This window comes from Anguilla anguilla, chromosome 2 (assembly GCF_013347855.1).
Source record: "Anguilla anguilla isolate fAngAng1 chromosome 2, fAngAng1.pri, whole genome shotgun sequence".
In the NCBI taxonomy this organism is placed as follows: domain Eukaryota; kingdom Metazoa; phylum Chordata; class Actinopteri; order Anguilliformes; family Anguillidae; genus Anguilla; species Anguilla anguilla.
Window position 1 is genome coordinate 60382738 of NC_049202.1, and position 23657 is coordinate 60406394.

At 43.6% G+C, this 23657-nt stretch overlaps 1 protein-coding gene across 2 annotated transcripts in view; it reads left to right on the top strand.

Moving 5' to 3' along the window:
• The first annotated feature begins 4764 nt into the window (after positions 1-4764).
• The window catches only part of LOC118218141 (glucagon receptor-like), a 73796-nt gene continuing 54903 nt past the window's right edge, over positions 4765-23657 (top strand). For both annotated transcript variants that reach the window (XM_035400566.1, XM_035400576.1), the window contains exon 1: positions 4765-5379. The gene's annotated coding sequence lies outside the window, so the exon portion shown is untranslated. The remainder of the gene's footprint in view (positions 5380-23657) is intronic.

Sequence of the window (23657 nt, forward strand, 5' to 3'; positions counted from 1 at the left end):
CCGATATTCACTCAATGGGTGTCTGAAAATGAACTGGCAGATAAGAGAGAGAGAGAGAGAGAGAGAGAGAGAGAGTATGTGAAAAACAGAGAGAAAGAGAAAGAGAAAAAGAAAAAGATAAAGTCAGAAAATCTTTTTTTTTTTTAATTCAGAAAACGAGCTGACAGGAATAATTATTTATGTGTTTTTCCCCCCTCTGTTCAAAGCATGACCTTATGTATTTATGGAAGTTCCATCAAGTTTTCAAATGAATCTTATAATATTAACTGTTGTTATTCATTTCAAAGCCTTGGGACTTGATATGAATATAAACTGAACTGCCCAACCTACCTGTGCTGTCATCAGGGGCATAGGTTTCATTTTAACATGGGGGGGGGGGGGCACAACCACTGACCATCCAGTTCCTCCCAACCACAAATGCCAATAGAAAATAAAATGTTTTATACCGCCAGACAAAGTAAACAACTCTGCATCATCTGGTGTCATCATTCTCCCATAGTATCTGTGTAATGCAACGGCAAAATACATCTATAATTCAAAAAGTTAAACAAATAAAAAAGGCAACTTAGGCAACTCCTTCAAAAAAAAAAGACCTGTTCAATATGGCAAACAGTTTATCATTTTGAAAAATAGAATGACAAAAGAAAAGCAACTGAGCTCATACGCCTTTTTGATAATGTATTTGTACCATTCAATAATTCAATAATTAGCGTCTATGCAGGCACGCACGCTTGCTCTAATGACAAAATTAAAAATACAATTAGCATCAGTCAATTGCAAAAAAAGATTTGAGGGAACTTTGCTGATGCTTCATTTTGAATCATTGAGGATCATTAGAGAAAAATAAATTCAATATGACACAATGAAAACAAATCAATTTTTATCTTTTCTGCAGTCTTTTCTCTATCTCCATGTGCAGCAGAGTTCTACAGTGCCAATAGAGTCATTTGACCAGAAAGCGACCGACAGACTGTTGGAAAGACTGAGTGACATCGGGGTGACTTGTGAGGTCAGTCACTCAGCTGACCACACAATTAAAAACAATGCTGTGAGTGTGACTCACTTCCTCAATGTCTGTGAATAATGTATTGGCCCAGCAGGCCAAATTACATTTATAACAATTTTCATAGATTGTGTAAATTTGTGAAAATGTTGTGCTCTCACAACTTTGTCAGTGCATAGTCGCACCTGCAGGGAAAACCTGAAAGGTTTTGATCAACCATTTCTCCCAAGTCTTTTTCAAATTGAGCACATTCCAATGTTGTTTCCTCCCATAAAGTAATCCTGCCTGATGTTTTTCTTTCCCACATGCAGAACTCTACATCTGACTATATTGAATTTAATTTGCCAGGTTTCTGCTCGCTTCTGGATTTTGTTTAAATCTTCTTGGATTAGTTTAGTAGATTCCAAAGTATTAGCTGGGCCTTCCAGTTTTGTATCATCTGCAAATTTGACTAATGTACTTTCTACATCCCTGTCAAGGTCACTGATATAAATGAGAAAGAGCAGTGGTCCTAGTGTCAATCTTTGTGGGTCTCTTTGTGGGATTTCCCACAGTTCCATGCTCAAATAATATCCCTCCTACAAGTACTCTTTGTGTTGTACCCTGTAGCCGGTTCAAAAACCACGTAACCTGAATCGCTTCAGTAAAATATCCAATTCAGTATAAATGGACTGCATCTAAACAATGTCACCTGTGTAAGTCACTCTGGATAACAGTCTCTGCCATATACAAAAATATAAAGGGACAGACTCGGACGAATAATGCAGTAATAATGCAATGAGATGCTTGCTCTTCATGTGATGAGGGAGGAGAGGGAGAGGTCTGTCGATACCTCCGGAGTTGTGCTGCAGGGGGAGTCAAGCCTCCAGCTGTCGCACATGCAGACAGGTGAGGGTTGTAGCCTCCGTTCCGCGTGTGTAAATCTGTCCCAGAATCCCATGGGATCAGGGCAAGAGATGGACGGCCTCCTCTCAGGCGTTCATCCGCCTGGGCTTCGCACCTTAGAGCCAGCCGGGACTTATCAGCTCACAGGCCAGACCCGTCCATCAAACACCACTTATCCTCTGCAGGTAAACCTGGCCGTTGCGCCGCGGGTTGCCACGGCTGCGCGTTTGGCACTTCGGGGCAGCGCTGGGGGGGGGGGGGGGGGGGGGGGGGGGGGGGGGGGGGTTGGGGTGTTAGGACTCCCTTCGCTGGTTCCGGCTGGCTGTCCTTCTCTCACGCTCACCAGGGGAAGTATGGAAAGATTACAGAGTGTGGATTTCAATTTCCCGAACATGCAGTGAAAGGGAAAGAGAGAGAGACAGAAAAAAGACGGACAAAAATGTATATATGGCAGTATAGAGAGATTGACAGCTGGGGTCTCTGTTTGAACACAGGATAGATAATATGCACTGTATAGAGTATACACATTGTATAGGGTATTACATTACATTACATTACAGGCATTTAGCAGACGCTCTTATCCAGAGCGACTTACACAACTTTTACACGGCACTTTACATTGTATCCATTTATACAGCTGGATATATACTGAAGCAATGCAGGTTAAGTACCTTGCTCAAGGGTACAACGGCAGTGTCCTTACCCGGGATTCGAACCTCCGACCTTTCGGTTACAAGCGCAGTTCCTTACCCACTGTGCCACACTCCGTCTGGGTATAAACACTGCATAGGGTATACACATTATATAGACTTCACACACTTCATAGGGTATACACATTGTACAGGGTATACACACTGTATATGTATTTTTAAAAAACGGTAACTTATACGCAAGTGGCCATTTCTTACGCGCGCTTGCCAGAGGATGCCCTGCACGCGTCGTCACATGATGGAAAATTGACTTCACGGCAGTTATGTTCATATCATCTACAGCACCTCAGGGCAAGTCATCCAGTAAAATTAGCTGCAAACCGAGAAAGACACTGTTTTGATCAGGGGTGCATTCAACCAGCAAAGTGCCACAGGACATTTTGCAAAGGGGCTGACAGGGGTGCAGCCCAGAGCTTGTCAAACAGACTTGAAAATGTCACTCTCTCGACCTCCTGCGCCAATCTGCTCACTCTTGTGATGTTTCCTGACTCTCTGATTTTTCTACACACAAAATTGGTAGCGAGAGACCAAGACTTCCGTCACTTGAAATTCAACCCGCAATTTGCTGTCAGTGTCGCACTTGTTTGAACCAATCAACTTGTGAATTTTGCTGTGTGAGGCAATGATTGGCTTTTGCAAATGATTGACGTACATCATGATCGCTCCACTCCCCTTGAGGCTCCCAGGAGGCTCACTTTCTGATACCAGGACAGTGATATATCAGTTTACTGCAAACTGCATCCTAATGACAGGTGAACATACCTGTTATTCAAGTCGAGCAAGTCCTTCTAAACCTGCAAGAGAAGATTCTGTCATTCAGCGATGCAGGATGCGGAGACAAAGCGAGGTGGCAAACGTCGATCTAAACGTGGCTGTGATTAGACCTTATTTTCCATTACAGCGCAAAAATTGAAAGGAGATGATGAAAAATGTCTGGTAAAAATAAACGCATCCTCGCTGCAACGTGATTGGCGCTCCAATTTCCGTTTCTTCTCATTTAACATCCACAGCTGCATCCTGAAAATGCAACGGGGAAAATGCTATCATTGGATTTCTGAGCTCTGAAATTTTATTTCACTTGTCTCTCGTTGTCTTTTGCGTTTTTTTTACCGGAGCGTCTGTGGAGCGTTCAGACTAGGGCCAATTGCGATTCATTCTCCAATGAATAGTACAGAGCACACGCACAAAAAAAGTTATGTCGGTCTTTGCCCAGATAAAACAAATACACATTTTTGCGCATGATCATGTTTTCTATTCCTATGTGAGACCACATTCTAGAGTATAATAATCGTATGGCGAGACAGATTTTTCATCTGGAACATCAAATACATGTAGTACGTGTATTGGCGTGTATGGCGGGAGCGCGCGTAATGGAAAGAGAACCGGGTTTGGGACTCTCTCAGGTCGTCGGGCACTGCCCTTGCGCCCTTTAGCAAAGTACTAAATCTTAATCGCTTCAACAAAATATCCGGATGAATGAACTGATATACAAGAACGTAAGGTGTGAATGTTAGTCGCTCTGGATAGGAGCGTCTGCTAAATGGCAAAAATATAAACGAATAATCAGTATTTTTCCTCTAAAATATATATATATATATATATTTTTTTTTTTTTTTTAAACATTATTTATTTATTTATTTTATTTTATTTTTTTACTAGATTTCAATGTAAAAAACAAACAAACAAACAAAAAAAAAAAAAACTATGGCATGTATAAAAACGTCAAATCCCATAAAACAACAGGGTTTGTACAGTTAAATAACATTAAATGGGTTTCCTCTGGCAACATTGCTGCCGTTTTTACGGGATATTTTTACAGTGCCCTGTCAACGCTAACGTCTTTCTGTGCAGCGTTTTTTTACTCAGCGCTGGAGTGTCAAGCCTCGTTAATACGTTTTTCTTTTACAGGGTACTGCAGCCTTATTCCAGCCTTGTGTTTAATGAACAACCACTAAACAAAAACCAGTCGCCTGTCCAAATGGAGCATTTCTCGTCACAATACTGATTAGAATACAGTCCGATTAGAATACAACCTACTGGACAATAGGGATGAGTGATAGCATTAGGCTAGTGCCGAGATTCCTCCTATACACGATCCTCTGATTTCCAAGAGTCATAATCTTTCATTTCTATTTAAATGGAAGATATCTTGTGGCTATTAAACAACTGTAAATGTCCAACGTTCTTGATTTCCTGACGATTCTTAATGGGGGAAAGACAAGAGTCTTTTTGAATCATATTTGTTTCACTAGTCTTCCGAAACTTTGCCAAGTAAAGTCTGGCAAAATTCGCATATTACGAATACAGGGTAATAAAAACAAGATTCACAGAGCGCAAGTTTTTTTTGTTTTATTAATTTTTTGTACTGAAGATGAGAAGAACTGCATAATGTAGCCTATGGTTTCAGCGCGCTGCTTCTGTGGGTCCCGCTTGCGCGGTCGCTGACCGGGGCTGTGTAGTGACGTCACTGGAGAGCAAAGAGCTGTTTTCTTAGCGCTCGGCGCACACTTCGCTTCTCAGAACCGAATACTGTTCTGCTTACTCTACGTTTCTATCTACCTTCTATCTGAACAAAAAAATAACCGCAATTATTTAACTCATAGTTTTGTTCTGCTGCTCTGCGAAGACGGGCTCAGAATCAGATCTGCTCTCTGTTCCTTTTGGATTATGAACATTGCTTGATCAGATGGATTGTATCTGCGTTTATGTCTTTCATTAGAAAGAAGATGAACCGTTATGGCGTGATGATCGGAGATACAAGCGGAGTTCGACGCGTTCCAGGTAGGCTACCCCCTTTTCAATGTTAGCCTCTGCGCGTGCCTCTGTTGTTTGAAGTTTGCAACTTTGAGTCATGTAGGCGAGTGTTTATGACCAGCTATGTTATTTGCAATAAGCATTTTCTCTGAGATTATAACGCAAGTTGGTGCGCTGAAGTTCAATGAAACTTTACCGTTACGCACACCAGCTGTTTTCGTGGTTCAACTGCTTCTTAGGAAACTCGTCGGGAAAACATGTAGCCTACACTCTGGTCTCTCCCGTAGAACCAACTTTACTTTTTGAGGTGAACGTGCTTAACCCTGTGGTGCACACTGCCACTGTCTTCATCAGCTTGATACAAATGAATGGCACCGTATCATTTATATTATCTATACTTCTTTTTAATCACAACCACGAACTGTAACTATCCCGTTACCTGATTAAGGCTTATCGGGCACTAAAGCAGTTCAATTAACAAACGCCCTTCAGTTTAACAGCTTTAAAATAAATTATGCGGGAACCCTGTCAACCTGGTTAATGTGGGCTATCCCCATTTAATTACGTAACCCCTTCTCACCGTTTGCGGAGTGGAAAGAGCGCACGCGCGCGCTTGTGTTTGTGTGTTCTGCCACTTCTCGCCTGGCACCTCCGCGGTTGGCAGCCGCTGATCTTGCTGTGAAGCTGCGCTCGACCTCGGTTTAAACTAGTAGGGAGAGGTCTGGTTTTCCTTACACCTTACTGAAAAGGATTCTCTCTCTCTCTCTCTCTCTCTCTCTCTCTCTCTCTCTCTCTCTCTCTCTCTCTCTCTCTCTCTCTCTCTCTCTTTTTACTCATCTGTATGTCTTTCTTAGCTCTCTGATTAAATAAATACTGGGAATATCAATGCGTTCCTCTTATATTCACTGGATTTACAAGTCATTTAATACACTGGATAATTACATTATTGATGTTAAAAACTGCCGCTATATTAACGGCGAAATTGCGCCTTGTATTCGTGAGTGAGTGAGCGAGTGAGTCCACAGGTCTATAGAGCAAGTGTGCTGAGAAAAAGACAAATTATTGCGAATGAGCAACAGGTTGTTCTGGGATATTAGAATGACGCATGACCCCTCCCTAGAGGTCCGGCTCAGTTACCGGACGAAATTGTCAAAAGCTGGTGATGCAAAGCATTTTTATATGATGGCAAACCGTGCAAGTGTGAATGCAGATTGTAGCCTTTACGATTTGCCTGGTGGTGTGACTTTGCTGACCTGCTGCCCCCGCACCCAAAGGTACTGTATTATAGGCAATCCAGGCAAATTCATTTAACCTACCATCTTCAAAATTAAGCCACCTATTCCCCAGGAAACAGATTTAAAAAGAACATAAAACAGAAAGTTGTATGATGGTCGTTCACATTTGAACAGCATTTCCTTTAGACTTTGCGTCAAGGGAGAAATGAGAACGTGTGTTGTTCCTGTTTCAGCACAATTAGGTGCCTTTTTTACTAGACAAGTGAATAGCATGCAGCTAGTCCCATTCGTTTCTATTGATAAAAGTGTAAGAATTGAAAGAAGGCATTTGAGAGTCACATATTCATTTCCAGCAGGGAAGTTAGAGACGAATATAGCGTTATGTTTGCAAGAGTATAGTCGGCTCAGCTGCACGTTTTTCTATAAAGTGTGTCTCGTGCTTGCAAACCTATAGGGCCCCAGCCACCACGCCCCTTTTAAAGAAAATAATTTTTGCAGAGAGTAGCGCACTTGAATAATTCCGAATACTTTCATTACATTACATTACATTACAGGCATTTGGCAGACGCTCTTATCCAGAGCGACGTACAACAAAGTGTCTGTCATTACATTACATTACGTTTATTTGGCAGACGCTTTTATCCAAAGCGACGTACATAAGTGCATTTCATGGTCATGGACAACTACAAAACACAGGTTCAAACTTTCACGTAAATTAAGTGTGAGAAAGTTCCGCAATGGGGCTGATGAAAGGACGGATGTGGTGTAATGGTAGAGTCGTGTGAAATATCCTTGTATCGTTTGACGCGTCTCTCGTTGCGCCGTTGAATGGTACGGGCGCAATAAGCGATGCGGTGCTCGAGATGTGTGTCACTCACGGTAACGCCGTCCGCGTCTCAAGAGATACAGCATGGATAACAGATGAGCTTCACACGTCTACGCTTACACCGCATCCGTGCTTTACACCGCATCCGTCCTTTCCTGAGCCGCATTCGGGAAGTTTCTCATACCTTTAAGTTACATGAAAGTATACGGAGTTGTTCGAGTGCGCTTCTCTCCCCAAGCCGAAATGCTGAAATAATGTCTTTCTGTAAATTAAAATATGGAGCGTGGGCGGGTCCCTATTTGTTAGCAAGCACTAGGTGCACTTTAGCCCCGCCAGTTATTTCTCAGTGTTATAAAATGGTTTAAACCCTTTTTGTGCTGGCGAGGACTGCACACTCTGGTGCTCTACTTTGGGTCGTTCCTGGGCATCATGCGTAGTAAGGATTCGCGCATTTGAGAGAAATTTAGCTGGGTCGTAATACAATGAACTGATATTAATAACACATACATAATCAATACGCCTCCTTTTAACACAGGCTACTGAACATTGTTATTTCTAAATCTGAAATGCAGTCACGTGGACTGTCCTTTGACGTAAAAACATCTGATGAAATATTTTATAATAAAAATAGACTGACGTTCACTTGCTACAATAACATCTGAATGAACGCATGAAATCAGAATAACCACATTTCCTCCGCAAACGAGGATCGTGCTCTCAACTGCAGTCACATGGTGCCATTGGCGATGCCAGTGATTTCCAGCATCACTTCTACGTCACGTAAACGTATAAATAATACATAATAATAAATAAAGCAGACGTGTAGCAATACTGCATATTAAAATGAAGATTACAAGTCGATGCAATCCAATACTATGCCACTTAACTTATGAGATATTTAAATCCATACAATATTTAACTAGCCTGGCAATTATGGCGTTCATTCTGATACCTTCATTGTGCGTCTTTAAAATACTTTTAGAATGATTAATGATTTTTCCGTCTCCCTCTGTTGTGATAACAGATCTCCGCGGTAGGTACACATCACTTAAAACATTTTTCACATTAGAAAACCTGAACAATACATTTTCTATCACGATCTTCGCCAAACCACAGGCCACGCGGACATTATCACTATTTCAAGTATCAGGGCTGCACACGACAGAATTCTCTTTTTTTTTTTTTTAAAGTTTTCTTATTTTCTGTCAACGAAACAAGTGTTCTGTCACCTGGGCATGTTCTGCCTGTTGTGATACATTGGCCGTGTTTGCGAAATAGACCGCAGGACCAAAGGATGAGTAAAGGAATGTAAACACTTAAAGGTCTGGCGTACGGAAAAACAATAAAACACATATTGCTGGGCGTTAAGTACGTAATTTACTTAACACCTTAATCAAGGACAGCAAACATCTAACGTATCATAGTATCCCGGCTGCATATTTGTGTCTCATATCTTTGACCATTCCCATGCGTAAATCTTGGTTTCTTGGTTCCGTTTAACAATGCATAATAAGATGTTTTCTTGTTTTTTGTAGAAATGAACGAGATTGAGCATGAACCTGGTGTTCCTGAGTTGATTTTCAGTCAAGTCGGCTACTAATGGTTGCGGGTGAATTCTATTTTAGTTTACAGTTGTGAAAACCAATGGTGAGACGGAAAGGCGCTCTTGAAAATTACACAAGGAACTGCACAACGCCTATACCTTTGGTTTTAACCATGTGATTAATATGTTGAAGGCTTGTCCTGTCTTGTCGTTCTTCATTGAGTTTACATCAATATTCCTGCAACGTGAAATCTCTCTTGACGTGTGCGGGGGGTGCTGCAGCCGTGGCCTTGGAGTGGAACGGGGGGTGGGGGTTGGTGGGTGGGGGGGTGGCGTGGTCAGAAAGCAGAAGCGGAAGGGAAAGCCATGTTAGCATAAACAGCAGTGTGAGTAGCCCCCCCCCCCCCCCCCCCCCCCCCACCACCACACTTGCCAAAACTTGGATAGAGACCTTGTGCCAGAAGCCTCTTGCAAAGGCCTTGGTTTCTTTTCTGCTGCTAGGAGCCCTCGTGCCAAATAGCGTGCTGAACCGCGTGCCAAACCTCACACCAAACCCTCTGCCAGCCCCCGTGCAAGCCCCTATATCAGCCCCTGCTGGGCAGTTGCTGACCTCCAACCCCTATTTATGTGACCTGTAACCCATGACCACTGACCTTGGAGTGGAAGTGTCCTTGACCACCACGACCCCCTCCCCCCCCCCCGATCCGCTGTGTTTGCAGGAGGACAGACTTGTTCAAATACTGTAGTTTCTTTCACTAATTCTGTCTCTTGAATTTCAGCCTCCGTCTCTCTCTTCCTCTCTGTCTCTTTCTATTTGTCAAAGTGTTTGTCTTGACCTCATGGTAACTCTCTGTACTTCTCTCTGCCTCTGTCCCTTCATCCTTCTCTTTCTGCCTCTTTCTCTTTGTTCGCCTCCATTTGTCTGTCTCTTTTTTAGTCCTTCACTCTTTTTTTGTTATACTTTTTCTCTTTTCTTCCTTTATTCTCCTCTGGAGAAATTATCCAGGGACAATTTTACACCCTACAGGCCATGTAGCAAACTACAGGAGAGCCCGTGTCTGTTTTGTGGGAGAGGACTTGTGCTGATTGGAGGAGAGGCTCTCGCCGATGGTGAGCTCTCATCAGATTAAGTACTCAGCTCTGGGGAAACAGCCATTTGGTGATTTGCTTAATGTGTGAGAAATGCAATTAGCCTCCATCGTCCTGGAAAAGAAGCCTGTGTTGTAACGCTAGGAAAGAGCAATCATCAGCAGAGAAAGATTCCAGAACCTTCCCTTGCTCTTTAACTCTTTTATTTTTGGTAGAGAAAAAAAAGCAAGGGAAGAATTTGCTTAGGGTCAATTTTTAATGCTTGTTATTTCAGAATTACTGGAAAATTGGTTTGTATCTGACCAAGAAAAGATCACGAAAGAGTGTTGATTGATTTACCCTGCAGTACATGAGGACATTATGTTTGGCACTAAAGAAGAAAAAAAAGTCACCAGCAGTCACTTGATCTTATCACTGTACCGGTTCTACTCACGCCAGTGTTTGATAAACAGAGTGCTTTTGAATTCACGGCTCGTCAAGGACTGCTGAATGTGTCTTAAAAACCACTAAAACAATTCAAACTGACAAGCATACAACTGTTTTAACGACAGTTCAACCTGTCTGGGCATCTTTTTGCTTATATGGTCCATAGTGTGTCAAGCACTGTGCCACGCCTGGTCTTGATTAAACCAGGGATTTCTGCTTTTGTTACGACTCCTGGTAATCTGTTGTTATGTTCTTCCAAGGGAAAAACAAGGCACGCCTTAGCTAATCGGACAAACCCTCTCTGGAAGTGTATGCTTCAATAAGGGGAGGAGTAAACCTCTTGTAAATGTCCTTAAGATGACTGCTTATCAGCCTTTCGCAAACATGCTGGGCCTTTGTGTGTTACTATGCACACTAAATGACCAGTTAAGATTTTTGATGTAATGTAGTCAGGAGAAAAACATCTGTGTGAAGATGGTGAGAACACAAACTTTTTTCTGAAACATGGAATCCACTTGCAGAAGGTCAAAGGGCAGCCATCGATACAGCTTTCACAGGTCATTATCCCTGACAGCCTCCCCCTCCCTCTCCATGGTTAATGGCACCCTGGCCCCTCAGCTTCTCAGAGTTACTGTGAGACCAGAGTGACCGTGTCCAATCAGAGCTGGGATGGAAGGACTCTGCAGTCAGATTGTCCAATCAGAGGTTCAATGGAATGACTGCTCAGTGAGCATATCCAGTCATAGCCTTGTGCAGTGAGCTTGTCCGATCATAGCTTTGATAGAATGATTGTGCAATCAGCATGTCAAATCAGAGCTTGGGTGGAATGACTGAACGACCAGCTTGTCTAATCAGAACTTGACTGGAATGGCTGATCGGTGACTGCGTCCAATGAGAGGAGGGATGCCAATGGACCGGAAGGTGTGGGATGTGAAGAGTTTGTGCTCGGTGTGAGTTGTCGAGAGAAGCAGGAAGAATGAAAAGCTGAAATAGCTCAGGGCCTTCAGATTTAAACGAAACGGCAATTGAGGCCATGCCGTATTGTGCATACGGTCAAGGTGCGGGCGTGTTAATAGGCACCGTGTGAAGCGGAGGATCCGGCAACACCCTGCAGCCGTGATTGGCCTTCGGTTCTGTATTGCTTTTATAAAAACGGTGGCAATGAATAGAAACAATTAATTGATGACACAATGTTATTTATTTTGGAATATTATTTGTTAGTAATGGTTTTGAGTGCAGTGTGATACGGTTCATAAACAGGCTGTATGATTAACTGTTACTGTTATAAGATTGACAATCACCGTAGAACACAGACTCAGCCAATCAGCACTCAGAATGGAAACAACCCGTTTTGTAATGCTTGACACGGTATAACTCATCATTCTTTATGTACATTTGCATGACAACAACTGCAGTGAGACAACAAGCCGCCGCCCCTCCTCCCCCAAACACACACCACCCTGTAGAACTGTAGAAAATATTTTAGCCCACTCCCTTTTCTCAAACTGCGGCAGGCACACATCGCTAACTCCACTGAGGTTTTTGCTTTGCCCAGATTTTTATATTTTTAATTTTATTAATTTTCATCTGCTAAATTCTGAAACATCTATGCATATATTTAAAGATATATTTGAGCTATGGAGAAGAGGCACAGCACTTGGGGCAGGTATTATGAGAATGAGCTTGTTTGTTATATTTCTTTTTTCTTTGCCATCTCCATCTTTGTACTTCTTCTCCATTCTTGCTTTTCTGTGTCTACTCCTTCTTTAACTCTCTCTCTCTATAGTGTACTGATTAAGCAGTAGAGAGATAAAGAGGCTGCTGGGAGTCTGAGTTTTTTTTTTGTTTTGGGGGGGGGGGGGGGCTTTTTTCAGCTTTATTTGACAGATCAGTGTAGAGAGACAGGAAGAATTAAGAGGAGAGAGACATGCAACAAAAGTTGGTGGTCGGACTCGAACCACCTATGTCGCGGCTCAAAATGAGCACATGGAAATAGCTCTACGGGCTACGCCACATGAGACACCCGGGCTTTGAGTTTTTAACTGTAGTTAGTTTATTTTATAGGTGAAAGATGGACAAAATCAGGACTCTTTGAGGCTTGAGGTGATCTGGAGAAGGGGACATGCAGGAAATACATTGTTAAGTGTTCAGTGTTAAATCAACTCTTGATTCAAATGTATCCTGTTAGAGTTGAATTAACATTTCATGTTACTGTGTAGTAGGTATTCCTTCTCCCTTGTTCGTTTCTGGTTCTGGAATCTGTTAGTTTCTGGTTCTGGAATCTGTTTTTCCTGCTTCTGGACTCTGTTAGTTCCTGGTTATGAAATGCGTTAGTTCCTGGTTCTGAATGCAGTTAGTTCCTGGTTCTGGACTCTGTTAGTTCCTGGTTATGAAATGCGTTAGTTTCTGGTTCTGAATGCAGTTACTTCCTGGTTCTGGACTCTGTTAGCTCCTGGGTCTGGATGCTATTAACTATTAATGCATGTGCGTGCATTCATGAGTGTATGTGTATGCGTGTGTGTATGTGTGCATATGTGTGTGTGTGTCTGTGTGCATCTGTGTGTGCATGTGTGTGTGTGTGTATGTGCATGTGTGCATGCACGTGTGCATACGTGTGTTTGCGTGTGTGTTTGTGAATGCGTGCATTCATGTGTGTGAGTGTGTGCGAGTGTATGTGTGTGTCAAAACTATATGGACATGCCTGGACAGGATTTTACTTATTTTTAATTTCCTAATTATTCATTCACTTTTTCATCTTTAATTCATCTTTAAAAAAATAAATAATTCCCATTACTCTAGGATTTACATTTAAATCTAGGATTTATTTAAGAAAATGCATAGAGCGCAACAACAGGAGGTATTTCAAGGCTTGACTGACAGGTTTTTTTCCTATGAATAAAAATCCAGACAGCTCTTTTCTGGATTCTATGCCCAAGGCTATTATTTGAGCTCATTTCATGCGATTCGAAGTGGCAGATTGTGGATAAATGCCATACGGATGCGTGAGTGAAAGGCGGCTGGCATTTTTCACCGTCCCCCGTCCATCGTGCTCCCTCCTCCTCTGCCCCCGCCCCTGCCCTCGCCCCTGACCCCGCCTCCGCCCCTGCCCCCGCCCCCGCCACCTTCCGTGTTACATTATCGTCTGAAGATGTAACACAGAGGGCTGTTAGCCGCGTATCATGACTGCACACCTGAAGGCTTTCAGGCCTCACCCCCGGGGGAACCTCTGAGTAAAATGGAGAGGAGCAAAGGGAAATGTCATAAACTGTCGCTCGCCCGCGCTGACATGTCCTGTGCCCCGGGAAGTGCTGATAGGCGGCGGGCGGGGCCTGTCAATCAAAGCTCGCCAGAAAGCTTGTGGTCGGAAGGGGTTAGCTGTGGTGGCAGCTGGTGACACGTATATGCTCCGCCCCGCTCCCTCGGGGGGGCGCGTGCGAGATCGCCATCGGCGACGGATCTGCTCGATCTCGGCTGCGTGGGGCTGTATCTCTGCGCGTGTAATTTTCACACTGCTTTGGAAAGCTCTGGGGGAGCAGAGATAGGCCAGGCGGCTGGGCCCCTGGCTGCGGTGGGGGCCTCTGCCATAAGTTCGCTGCATACAGATGGCAGACCACGTGTGTGTGTGTGTGTGTGTGTGCGTAAGTGTGTGTGAGTGTGTGTGTGTGTGCCTGTGTGAGTGTGAGTGTGAGTGAGTGTGTGTGTATGTGTGTGCCTGCGTGTGTGTGTGTGTGTGTATGAGTGTGTGTGAGTGTGAGTGAGTGTGAGTGTATGAGAGTGTGAGTGTGTGTGTGTGTGTGTATGAGTGTGTGTGTGTGTGAGTGTGAGTGATTGTGAGTGTGTGTGAGTGTGTGTGTGTGTGTGTGTGAGTGTGTGTGTGTGTGTGTGTGGGAGTGTGAGTGAGTGTATGTGTGTGTGTGTGTGTGTGTGTGTGTGTGTATGGATTACTCTGAAAGGCAGAAGAGTTTGCTCTTGTCAGAGTCTAAGCCCCAGCAGCTGTTTCGCAGGTAAATTCCAGCAGGACTGGAGGCTCATCTGAGATCTGTGTTTGATGTGCTGCAGGTGCGCTGGTCCCCCAGGGCCCCGTACTCACTGTTCTGCCCAGGCCAGATTGAGTTACAGGTCCTGAAACGTGCACCTCTCTGTCAGATTGCAGCAGTGTGATGTGGTCCGATGTTTGCTCTTTGCTTAAAAATGAATATAAGTTTCTCTTCGCAAACAATTTAGATGATTATTCTGACGTTAGTGGATGATGCAGTAAAATGTTCAGTGCTAAATTAACTCTTACAGTGTACATTTGGTCCATATTGGGCCGTATGTACGCTTCGGTGAACATTTTTCTGTGTGCTGTGTATTTGAATGGGTGGGTGGGGGGGTCAGGTACGTACCTAATGGAAGAGGACATCGTCCCGTAGTCTGGGTGTTGAGATTGTCCTGCCATTCAAAGGACTAGATCAAAATTTGGGGGTTTTGATTTTTTAAAAGTTTATTTAGTTTGATGTATGTTCTCATTTTGCCCAGGCTGTTTTTTTGTGCCATGGAGGATATTATAGATGTTTAGAGACATTTTCCACAACCTGACGGCTTTGCAGTGGCTAGTGTAGGGGCATTTGTATCAGGGGTTTTTGTCTAAAGCAGGAAACCCCATTTTAGGAAACTCCAAAGCAGCTTGTACAGAGGCATTTTTACAAACCATAGAAAGTGGACAGAGGTGGTGAAGACCTGTCCCCTTCAAGCTCAGGGACAGATTTAGCCCCACAGCCCCCCACATTTTACTGCATTCCCCAGCTGTAGCTCAACACTGCTTTATCGCTCAGCCATGGCAGGGGACCCCTGTGCATGCTGGTTTTTGTTGCGGCTGATCTCTCGATCCATTGAAGTAATTTGAAAACAGGCGCTGTAAGCTCTGGAATTGTTTTGAAGGCGATGGGGGTTTGGCTTGGTGGTTCAGCGTCAGTGACCAGGCGGTGATTAAGACCTGATTTATTTCACCTTGAGTCCATGATGTAACTAAAATGAACACTGGAGGTTTGAGACCCTCAACTGCACAATTACCACGTGGGCAGGGCAGCAAATGGGGAGGAAATGACATCACTGTTTGTGCTCCTCTGGTCAGTCAGTCATCTGTAGCCCATGAGAGCCTGATCAGCAAATTTTTATCTTCACAGCACTTACTCATTCTTTATGCACTGTTTATTCAGTCTTTATTCAGGGTTAATTAAATTCATATCAACCTTCTCCTGACGCTCTTTGCGACTGGATCGGCTGACTGTCCCAGTCTCCCAGCATGCACGTCTCCGTGCAGGTTGTGCGCTGCGCGCTTGCATGCCTCTCCTCTTTATTGGAAAATTGCATTACCCCAGCATGCTCCGCTGCGGGAACGGGCAGGCGCTGATGTCATAACTGCCCTAACGCCGCCCGCCCCCCTCCGTCCGCTCGGCGTGGTGAAATTACAATTAGAAATCAGAGCGAAGTGTGCCTGTGTGATCCAAGAGCACACTGCAAAATTCAGCGGCTCCATTTGCATACACGGACGTACATGCTTGCATGCAAACAGCAGCCTGCTACTATTCATCTCCCCAGCTCTGCTAGCTCATCAGGCTCTGAAATATAGTCTGCCGAGCTGGAATATGGTTTGAAAGTATGAAAAATATCTTGGCTATAAAGTTCCCAAAGTGGTGCTCATTAGATAAAGAGGTCTCAAGAAACCAAACATAATCAACAACAATAAAATATCTTGCCAATATTCGAAAGGGTAATGTATTCCAGCATTGTGCGTTATTATAGTATGAAATGTACTGGCATCGCCAGGGATGCAATTCCATTGCTGTACATATTTTGACCTGTAGTGACACTAATTTCCCTCCTAGCTGTTTTTTTTGTGCACATCTTGATGCATTTGATTCCCAGAATTTAATAACGAGATCCTTCTCGTTCTTGTAGTCCTGTCTAAGAGCAACGGAAACAGGTTCTCACCTGTGAGCTGTGAGAATTGGCTCTGCCAGGACCTGAGCCACCCTCTGCTCCAGTGAAGAAAGAATGTTTTCCACAGCTTTACTGCTTGCATTGTAGTGGCACACACACACACACTCTCTCTCTCTCTCTCACACACACACGCGCACACATTCTCTCTCTCTCTCTCACACACACACGCGCACACACTCTCTCTCTCTCTCTCTCTCTCACACACACACACTCTCTCTCTCTCTCACACACACACATGCATGTGCACTGTTAAGCAGCAACACTAAAGGGCTAGTCAGAAAAATGCGCTAAATAATACATTTCAGATTTGTGAATTTTGAACAGGACAAATCAAATTAAGAATGGCACTGATCACAATTAAGGTGGCAGCGCCACAAAAATGAATTGCTACGAACACAGATAACCTCTCTCATCCAAACCAAACTGACTGTCTGGTCTGGACAGATGTGAGCGGAAGCTTCAGAGGGTCAGACCCTGGATTCTGCGCAAGCCTTTCAGGAATGCTTTAAACGAGTTCCTGGCGACGAGAAACATCCCAGGATCTTAATCCGTTCCAGGCTGAAAAATGCGCTGCCGCACCAGGACTTGCAAGCCAGCTGTTTTCAGGCAACCCCAGTACTTTCTGGCAGGCCGCAGCTTAACCCGTTGGCTAAACGGCGTTAAGTTTTACCGCTGGCTCTTATTCTAAGTGACATAACCCAAAAACGGTCCAAAAATCATATTTCTGTATCGGAACTTTGTGTTTGGACCCCTTTTTTTGACAGGACGTAGTTTTAGGTTTTTGCTTCTTTTTTTTACAGTGTTGAAAATATTTAATTCCGACAGGATATCAGGAACAGGAATCAACATGTGGCATCGTAACCCGGTTAATACCATCACCAAGTAATTGCATCATTCCCGCCTCTCTCAAAACTGTCTAAAAAATAATTTGAGCACCGAAGTTGGCTTTAATATGTTTTTTTTCTGCCAGGTCAAGAGACAATGTGAGGCTAAATGTAAGACTAAACAGTGCTCTTATGGGGTTGCTCTGATTTATGAAGCCAAAAGACCCACATCTCCAGCACAGCTTTTGGCTGTCATTCTGTTATGTGCTTTTGTGCTTTACATAGAACAGTCGAATATGATGTTAGATTTGTACTGAGAGATGTTGGGAGGACTGAATGGGAACCCAGTCAAGAGCACTGCATGAGAGATAATAATAATCATAATAATATCATTATTAATGCCTCCTGCCCAGTGCATGCTGGGTTAGGCTCCAACACCTCCTGTGACCGTGACCAGGAATATGCGGGTATAAATAAGGGATGGATGGATAAAAAAATTAAAAAAAAAAATTAATTAATTATTATTATTATTAATAATAATAATAATAATAATAATAATAATAATAATAATAATAATAATATTCTCATTAGTATTGTTATATAAGTAAGCATAATGCAGTTATTAATATTTTATTACACATTAATAATTACCAAGTGATTTGAAGTGTTTGCCTACATACCACAAATATTTATGTAATACCTGCACTTAAGGGCACTGGCCAGAGAGTGAATGTTACATTATTTATTGTTCTGAGGAAGGTGTGCTGTTTGCATACGCCACTGAGCGCTCTTAAATCATTTATTTTCTCAGGTAGACGCCCCTGGTCTTCTTCTGTATACCAGCTAATATTTCAAGGGGGCCTTCAGTATCCCATTTTCTTATTTATAGAGCAATATAAGCAACATGTATACTGCAGCTGGCTCTTTGTGTGATTGACAGCTATGTTGTTACAGTGCAATCAGTGATGTCATCCTTAACATGAGCCTGATTGGACACAAGACCATAAAGAACATCTTTTGCATTAAATCTAGTTACTTCTGCGGGATGAGTCAGGCTGACAGTCTCCTGAAATATCACCACAAATTAAACAGATATCAAACGTGATGCTGGTAAAATAGATCTGAGAGTTGGTGTGCGCATCTTTTGATTTTCACACCATGTCCCATGTTCAGTGGTGTCTTTGCAACGTGCTGAGTTACTTTGACGCATTGCACAATTGTAATTCAAACTCCGTAAAGCTTTATTGTCCGTTACATGAATACAAATGTAAGAATTCAACCTTCGATTGTGCGGCAAACACACAGGATGCTCCACATGCTTGACATACGACAATCAGCAGTAGCGAGGCTATTAAAATACCAAACAGTCTCTGCCTTTTACAACTGCAGTAAATAATAGTAGTGCTTTCAAATGACAGGGTAGGCAGTGAGGACACACTTCTTTAGATTAGATTCTCTGAAATGGGTGCCTGTGAGAGCAGATAAGGGAAAGGAATACCTAACGAGGCTGGTGTTATTTCCATTTTCAATTCAGTCACTTCAAAAAGAAAAAGAAAAAAAAAAATTGGAATTCAATTTACAAGCAGAACAAAGATTCTTGTAGAACATTATGTGCTTAGGATTCTAATTCATTCATAGTAAGGGGCAGAACCAGGCAAAGCTGGAATGAATAAGAGATTGGGTAAACCTGTGAAATGTATAGGAACAGCTCAGAATCTGATCTGTTAGTGGTTGAGCAGTTGTGAGTGTGACCAATGAGAGTGCAGCGTTATTAAGTGATATTTTCGGTAAATTTGTGCTTTATTTCATTTCTTTCACAGCGATTAGCTTAAGAAGGCCACGTTCTCAAATTCAATGGCAGTGTAATTAGATGATTTAATCTTCCGTGTGCCGATGAGGCATCCCCTGGCAGTTTCGTCTCTCAAACGGAAACCCTGCGTCACGTATCTGCAGCGACCACGCGTTCACGTCGTGTCTAATCTCACCCTCTCTCTCTCTCTCTGCGCGTGAAATTGGAATCGTCCCTCCTGCACTGCGCGTACATCCTTCGCAGTTTCCCCTTTCCCTGTATTTTTTTTTTACAGGCGATGTCACGCCCTAAAATTGCGCAGTACGGGTTCAAATCCCGGGGTCTGGGTTTTGCCCGCTGTGCCTCGGATCACTGGCGCATTAACTGCGATGCTCCCAGGGTAAAAAAATAAATAAAAATAAATAGAAGAAGCAGCTGGTGCACGGGTGTCCGCTGCGCTTAGCACGCTGTGTGGTGTGTGTGCTGCGCAGCCTCCTGCCTGCGTCCGCAGCCTCTCAATGTGTCTGTGTGTGTGTGTGTTTGTGTACAGCATTAGATGAGCATCTTCTTTACTGTGTGCTGTGTTCTGATATCGACCTGTCAGTGCCAAGAGCACGAGACCCGGTTGCTTTTTCCTAAAACGGCCATTTTGGAAATGACAGTGACTTAGCCAGTCTCACCCTTCTTGATGGTCAGGGAGAGAGAAAGTGTGTGTGTCTTTGTGTGCGGGGAATGGGGTGGGTTTGGGGGGGGGGGGGGGCTGGGGGTGTCTGTGTGATGATGTGTGTACAAGTGTTTGTATGTGTATGTCTAACTTTATCTGGCTGTGCATGTATGCGTGTGCAAGTGTTTGTGTGTGCATTTATGCGTGTGTCTATCTATGTGTGAGGGTCTGTGCAAGTTCAGTGGGGGTATAGTCTATTTGAAGTGGCATTGTGATACTGTGAGCTTAATCAGGCCAGGAACTGAGCGTAAACCTCATTCATTTTGAAACGTGTAACAGATAAAATGTGCATATTCACGTGTCTGGAGAAATTGGTTTCTCACTGCGGAGTGAGCAATCATCTTCAAAGCATTCTCCTGATAAATAAGGAAGGAAACGCTGATGCTAATGTATGCTAATTCCCTTATGACTATAGAGGAGAAAACATGAGGAGATAAAAGTTTGAAAAAGTGGAATTTATTAGCATGTTCACAGTCACAATGTTCAAAGTCAAAGACGGACATTTTGTCCTTGTCTGTGTGCAGTACAGATATCTGGGTATCTGCACACATGCATGAGCTGTTATTACAATGTATTAAACACACTGTAGGTGAAACATTCCTGGTTTCTACTAATATTGTCAGAGTGTTTTCTGTGCTTCACTGCGCAGTGTTGCTTGAGAAAGACGAAGTGTGTGTTTATGTGTATGTGTGTGTGTGTGTGTGTGTGCGTGTATGTTTGTGTGTGTGTGAGAGAGAGAGAGGTGGAGTGAAATGGTGATGTTTGTGTGTGTATTGAGATAAAAGATGTATTATGCACTGGAAAACACAACAAAAACATTGATTTTCACTGTAAAATGTAGTATGTCCTAACGTACCACTTTAAGATGATTTCTATACATGTATTATTCGCTGAAATACTGCATCATACACACTTTGTAGTTTTAAACACAAATCAACAAGAACGAAAATGTGGACATTTAGAGTTTTAAAACCGCTGAGAACCTCTGGCAGCTTGGCCTCTCGTTTTTCTCTGTCAGCATTGTTTACGTGTCTGCTAAATCTCAACAGGGAGATGCACCTCAAATCCAAGGCGTATGAAATTGCATTCGCTGACCCCCCCACACTCAGCCACTTAAGAGCTGAAGTGCATTGCGGACTATCGACTTCATTATCCCGTGAATCGGAGATCATTGCGTTACGCTTCTGGTATTCCTGTGTTTGCTTAATCCATTTCATTGACCATGGCCTTTGCATCAGACTGAAACACTAGGCAAAGTGAAACCTTAGAACCAAGTCTCTGCTTCCCTCTACATCACTGCAATTGTGTAAAGTGGAACATTCGTGTCCTGACTGGCTAAAAGAGGTGCCTGGTAATAATATTCATCACGCTCTCTGTATGGTGCTTTTTTTTTAGAAGAGGTGTGTGAAAAGGCTTCTTTTACGTGTGAAGGCGTATCTTTTACGCAAGTTCTCATAATGAATAAATTCATGTGCTGATTTCAACCCCTGTGACTGAAACACAGTTTTCTCATTGTCACCCAGGCGATGCTGAAATAACAGCGTTGAGTGATTTCAGGAAATAAAGTTAAACGGAGCACTCTTTCTTTAGGGCTTGTCAGGGTGAGGCGGGATAGGACCCAAGTGCAGAGTAAAACCAGACGGAAAAAGGTAAATTCAAATAAAGACTTTACATTCAGAAAAAAAAACAGAACAAACAAAAGGCCACGATGGGCAATTACAAAAAAAAACACAAAATTACAAACAAGCAAACAAACTCACAACACTAGAAGCACACAGTCAGGCAGCACACAGACAGGCAGGCAGAACACAGACAGGCAGGCAGACCACATGCAGGCGGAACACAGTAGGAACCAGCACCCGAGTCAGGCAAACCAAGAACTTAAATAGACAGGGGCTAACAAGACACAGGAGGACACAATGCACGATGAATCCAGAGAGGGAGGGAAGGGACAACGAGACACAGACAAAAACAATGATTGGATAAGTGAACACAATAATACAATTAAACACAGGGGAAAGCAATGAGGGAAACAAACTGAAATACAAACGTAAGTGCCGCCATCTGGCGACCCAAAAAAGGATTAACAGCAACAAAAATACAGAACCATGACAGGGCTATTAAAACAACGATCGAATCACACGCTTCCCCACTTAATCCCGTCTGTGATCCGGGATCGAGGGTTTGGGAATAATAAACGGTTCTCTTCACAAGACGAAACTGCCTTTTTTTTGGTTTCAGCCGGCTTCGTTGAAGGCCTTTTTTTGTTTGGTGCGGCCGGCATGCCGAGTTGGTCAGGTGACTTTCGACAGCAGATTAGCGGGTGGCAGGGACGCCGTGTGGCCCCAGACAGGAGGTCACAGGAGTTCAGCCCGGCAGCGACCAGGCTGGCGAAAAAACAACTGTCAAAATTGCATCTTGGGGTGATTTGGTGACGCACCCCTTGGTGCATTAAGTTCATGGTGTGACGTTTTAATGCTGAACAGCTGTAAGGGGTTCTATTGGGTAATTAATCATTTTTTTGCCCTTGTGAAGGCCATGATATAATGAGAGCCAGATTTGTCCTGTTGTGCTACGCTGAGCCGGGATGTGCCCCTCGTCACATGATGCGGGTGTAGGAAATACATGCGTGGTAGCTTGAGGGACATTAGATTGGAGGGATGGTATTTATCTGGGAGCCTAGCCGCTCAGTGTCTGCAGGTGTTTAGTTCTGCTGACGGATAACGTAACCCTGCGGAGATGGCCCTTTGCTAGGCCCAGTGCTGCTTGTGTGAGTATGTGTGTGTGTGTGCGTGTGTGTGTATGTGTGCGCATGCACGTATGCATTTTCGTGTGCATGCGCCTTATCAAATTCCTGATTTAGGCTGAAATAAGAAGGAAGAATAGTTTATTAAACTGCCACTCATATTACAATAATCCACACACACAGACACACACACACACACTCACACAGACCATATTATATATTATGTTACGGAACACTCTTATCGTGATTGAAGTGCTGCATGACCTTTTGACCTCCACTTAAGACCACTCAATGTTATGTGATGATCTATGAAGTGACGGTAGGAATCAGCAATGAGTTAGAACAGAAGAGCGTGCAGCTAGGTTGGTCTGTCTGCCTGCCTGTTTGTCTGTCTGTCTGTCTGTCTGTCCCAAACTGGACAAAGAGAGCAGTGCTGTTATTGGTCCAGCCAGAGTGCGCATATCAGACTGCCAGTGGTGACAGCTGTCCGTCTGCCATGTGGCTGGTTATACAGCGGTCCACGGACCACAGGACTGTGCTCCAACTATTTCACTTTTTCAGCTATCAGCCAGCGGACCGCTGTAGTCACCAGTCTGCACTGACAAGGGCAGCTAATGCGCATGCTGAATGGCTGGGGACATTTGGCATGCCCACATGTGCTCCATTCCTGCCCTGCACTTGCCCTGCACCTACCCTGTACCTGCCCCGTGGCTGCCCCGTAGCTACCCCGTACCTGCCCTGTACATGCCCAATACATGTGCCATGCCCCTCACTCCCAGTGAGAGAGAGAGAAAACGAGGGAGGGAGAGAGAGGGAGGTTGAGTTTTTAAGCGTGTGTGAGAAAGAAAGAGAAAGTGAGAGACAGAGAGAGCGAGAGAGGGAGATGGGGTGAATTTCTTTTTTTCTAGTGAGTGTCGTGAAGACTCTAAACATAAAGAGCTCTCAGTGGTTTGATCTATTGAGCCACTCTGTTTGTACAAAACAGACCCCCCATTCCAACTGCCTAAAAATGCCATTTTGTGCTGTTACAATGTGTTCTGGCCAGCTTTAGCCATTGGGCAAAGTCCAGTTTCTCTACTGAGTCTACTCAGTTTAATTAGCACAGCGCACAGGGCTAGTAC